Here is a 4,522-nt window from a genome sequence, read left to right on the forward strand (position 1 = left end):
TTGAGTTTTTATAAGTTGCTGCTAATTTGCAAATTCTGCTCTAAAAAGTCTGTATTTCCGATTGGTTGTCCCGACCTAACTCACTTCCTGTTCATTGTCCAATTGGATTATGTCATGATGATATGTTGACCTATTGACCAAAACCTGGAGGTCATAGTGGGTGTAGCCAGGTTGGTTTGGCTCCAGGAAAGAACCTCCATTCGAGCTCTAGCTAGGGGCAGCCATTTTGTGTCTGTGTAGATCAGTGGCACTTGTTTAAGTGATGCGTGGTCAGTATGGGAGTGTTAGTGACGTGTGGGCAGTAGGGGAGTGTTAGTGACGTGTGGTCAGTAGGGGAGTGTTATAGTGACGTGTGGTCAGTAGGGGAGTGTTATAGTGACGTGTGGTCAGTAGGAGAGTGTTATAGTGACGTGTGGTCAGTAGGGGAGTGTTATAGTGACGTGTGGTCAGTAGGGGAGTGTTATAGTGACGTGTGGTCAGTAGGGGAGTGTTATAGTGACGTGTGGTCAGTAGGAGAGTGTTATAGTGACGTGTGGTCAGTAGGGGAGTGTTATAGTGACGTGTGGTCAGTAGGGGAGTGTTATAGTGACGTGTGGTCAGTAGGGGAGTGTTATAGTGACGTGTGGTCAGTAGGGGAGTGTTATAGTGACGTGTGGTCAGTAGGGGAGTGTTATAGTGACGAGTGGTCAGTAGGGGAGTGTTATAGTGACGTGTGGTCAGTAGGGGAGTGTTAGTGACGTGTGGTCAGTCAGTAGGGGAGTGTTATAGTGACGTGTGGTCAGTCAGTAAGGGAGTGTTAGTGACGTGTGGTCAGTAGGGGAGTGTTATAGTGACGTGTGGTCAGTAGGGGAGTGTTGTAGTGACGTGTGGTCAGTAGGGGAGTGTTATAGTGACGTGTGGTCAGTAGGGGAGTGTTACAGTGACGTGTGGTCAGTAGGGGAGTGTTATAGTGACGTGTGGTCAGTAGGGGAGTGTTATAGTGACGTGTGGTCAGTAGGGGAGTGTTATAGTGACGTGTGGTCAGTAGGGGAGTGTTATAGTGACGTGTGGTCAGTAGGGGAGTGTTATAGTGACGTGTGGTCAGTAGGAGAGTGTTATAGTGACGTGTGGTCAGTAGGGGAGTGTTATAGTGACGTGTGGTCAGTAGGGGAGTGTTATAGTGACGTGTGGTCAGTAGGGGAGTGTTATAGTGACGTGTGGTCAGTAGGGGAGTGTTATAGTGACGTGTGGTCAGTCAGTAAGGGAGTGTTAGTGACGTGTGGTCAGTAGGGGAGTGTTATAGTGACGTGTGGTCAGTCAGTAGGGGAGTGTTATAGTGACGTGTGGTCAGTAGGGGAGTGTTATAGTGACGTGTGGTCAGTAGGGGAGTGTTATAGTGACGTGTGGTCAGTAGGGGAGTGTTAGTGACGTGTGGTCAGTCAGTATGGGAGTGTTATAGTGACGTGTGGTCAGTCAGTAAGGGAGTGTTAGTGACGTGTGGTCAGTAGGGGAGTGTTATAGTGACGTGTGGTCAGTAGGGGAGTGTTGTAGTGACGTGTGGTCAGTAGGGGAGTGTTACAGTGACGTCTGGTCAGTAGGGGAGTGTTATAGTGACGTGTGGTCAGTAGGGGAGTGTTATAGTGACGTGTGGTCAGTAGGGGAGTGTTATAGTGACGTGTGGTCAGTAGGGGAGTGTTAGTGACGTGTGGTCAGTAGGGGAGTGTTATAGTGACGTGTGGTCAGTCAGTAGGGGAGTGTTATAGTGACGTGTGGTCAGTAGGGGAGTGTTCAGGTATAAACCTAAAGGCACCTTATTTTGCCAGCTGGTGAGTTTCAGGATCTAATGCCTCAGAATCAAGAGAGAGAGAGAGAGAGAGAGAGAGAATGTTAAGGATGGGTTCCACGACAGAGTTAGAGTTTAGTAGAACGGACAAAGACAAGCGAATGACACCCTGTTCCCCATGTAGCGCGCTGGCTACCGTGGCAGAGAAACGGTGCCGTTTGAGAAGCAGAGTGTGAAATCTGTACACTGGACTGTAGCCACCCCATACCATTCTAGTGGTTCTAGAATGTCCCATCTAAGGGTTCTAGAATGTCCCTTCTAATGGTTCTAGAATGTCCCATCTAGTGGTTCTAGAATGTCCCATCTAGTGGTTCTAGAATGTCTAGTGGTTCTGGAATGACTATTGGTTCTAGAATGTCCCTTCTAGTGGTTGCAGAATGTCTAGTGGTTCTAGAATGTCTAGTGGTTCTAGAATGTCCGTTCTAGTAATGCTAATTCCACAGGGTTGACCCATATCGAGCACACGAGGCGAACCATAGTCAGGGGTTTCTTTAGAGTTGCATACAAAACAACTTTATTAAAAGGTCTACAAATGTGTAAGTGAAGGATTATTTCCTATCGCTAACTATTTTACAACAGAGATCAAAACAACACTTTTTTCAGTAGTTTTCCGTAGCTACACGATATATATCTTTATGTTCCGATTTTGGTTCCTTCCAACCAGGCAGCTACAACTACATTGTAGCATCTGCACACTACGTTCAGACACACACACACACACACACACACACACACACACACACACACAGAGAGAGTATCCAAAACAACAACAAGTCCCTCTCAGACAGACTAAAAACTACACCTTTTTAATTCTCTTTTTGTTGTTGTTGTTGTTGTTGTTGTTGTTGTTGTTGTTGTTGTTTGTTTGTCACTAAAATCTAAATGTTTTAAATATCATTAATATTTCAAAATCGATATTGATCTCTAGACTTATTTAGTCATTTTTTACTAAGTGATTAATATACAAATCTCATACAGACGGCCGGTACGGGAGAAATGGCACTAAGGCTAGAACCTGCTCCTTAACCACAGATCTAGGATCAGTTTAGCCTCCCCCGGGTCCTATCCTTTACCATTAGAGGAGGGGGGGGGGGGGATATATAACTGACCTTAGATCAGTCACTAGGGACAGTTTCCCTGCATACTGGTCAGTGTATCAGTAAAAAGGCCTAATTCATGCATTGTCACAGCGCAGAGGAGGAGGAGGAGGAGGAGGAGGAGGAGGAGGGAGGAGGAGGGGGGGGGGGGAGGAGGAGGAGGATGAGGGAGGAGGAGGAGGAGGAGAAGAAGAAGGAGAAAGAGAAGAAGAAGAAGAAGAAGAAGAAGAAGAAGAAGAAGAAGAAGAAGGAGAAGAAGAAGAAGTCAAAATGGCGTCTATGAAGGTGACTTGGATCACTTTGTGCTTCTTGTCGTTAGTTAGCCACACCGCTGGGGGGCGGGGGGCACCACTATCTTTGGGGATTTTAGAGAGAGAAAGAGAGGAGGGGCGTGGCCACCATTGCTACTTCCTGGTTACTCATTAGCATATTCAGGATGTGGGAAAATAATGGAAATCACCTCTAAAAACGGAAAGACGGAGACGTAATTATACAGTCACTTTTGAGTGAAAAGGGAATTAAATATATTACTCTATATCTTATTCACCAGAAACTCTAGAGGTCCCTATTGTGTCTGTCTGTCTGTCTGTCTCTATATCTTATTCACCAGAAACTCTAGAGGTCCCTATTCTGTCTGTCTGTCTGTCTGTCTCTATATCTTATTCACCAGAAACTCTAGAGGTCCCTATTGTGTCTGTCTGTCTGTCTGTCTCTATATCTTATTCACCAGAAACTCTAGAGGTCCCTATTGTGTCTGTCTGTCTGTCTGTCTCTATATCTTATTCACCAGAAACTCTAGAGGTCCCTATTCTGTCTGTCTGTCTGTCTGTCTGTCTGTCTGTCTCTATATCTTATTCACCAGAAACTCTAGAGGTCCCTATTCTGTCTGTCCGTCTGTCTGTCTGTCTGTCTGTCTGTCTGCCTGTCTGTCTGTCTGTCTGTCTGTCTGTCTGTCTGTCTGTCTGTCTGTCTGTCTGTCTGTCACCTGTCTGTCTGTCTGTCTGTCCGTCTGTCCGTCCTTCCTCCAGAAAGGTGGCACTTTCAACACTTCCTTTCACTGAGTTCAAAGGAAATGACTGGTATAACAAAACAACAAAAAGCCTCTAACCAAACCAATGGTTTTAGATTTTTGGGAAGTAGTGAACGAGTGTACACTTCAGGAGAAAGGGGATACTATTGGGACTCTCAGTATCAGGCTGTAATGTGGAGACTGTCCAGCTCCATGTCTCCGGGTCTTTAACTCTCTCGTCTCCCTAGATAGCAGTTAATTGATTAATTGATTAATGTCAGTGATTGGCCAAGACAGTCTAGATACCTGGTGTCCCAGGTCTGAATCAGTCCCTGGTCAGAGGGACAGGATGACAACCAGGAGAGCTCTGGGACGACAGTCGAAGAGTCCGGGTGTATAATACCAATAATCTGACCTGGGATCAGCTTTCCCTCACCAGATCCTAACCCTTCCCATTAGGTGGTAAAATGTCTAATCTGACCTGGGATCAGCTTGCCCTCACCAGATCCTAACCCTTCCCATTAGGTGGTAAAATGTCTAATCTGACCTGGGATCAGCTTGCCCTCACCAGATCCTAACCCTACCCATTAGGTG

General features: G+C 46.2%; 1 long non-coding RNA gene across 1 annotated transcript in view; it reads right to left on the reverse strand.

Annotated features, from left to right (window-relative positions):
* Window positions 1-313: 313 nt before the first annotated feature.
* Window positions 314-4,522, reverse strand: part of LOC118936867 — a 4,539-nt gene continuing 330 nt past the window's right edge. The window contains exons 1-2 of the long non-coding RNA XR_005034315.1: window positions 3,905-4,522; window positions 314-3,761 (exon numbers count right to left, since the gene is read on the reverse strand). The exon at window positions 3,905-4,522 is cut by the window's right edge and continues 330 nt beyond it. This is a non-coding gene — a long non-coding RNA (uncharacterized LOC118936867). The remainder of the gene's footprint in view (window positions 3,762-3,904) is intronic.

Source organism: Oncorhynchus mykiss, chromosome 10, assembly GCF_013265735.2.
Source record: "Oncorhynchus mykiss isolate Arlee chromosome 10, USDA_OmykA_1.1, whole genome shotgun sequence".
NCBI lineage: Eukaryota > Metazoa > Chordata > Actinopteri > Salmoniformes > Salmonidae > Oncorhynchus > Oncorhynchus mykiss.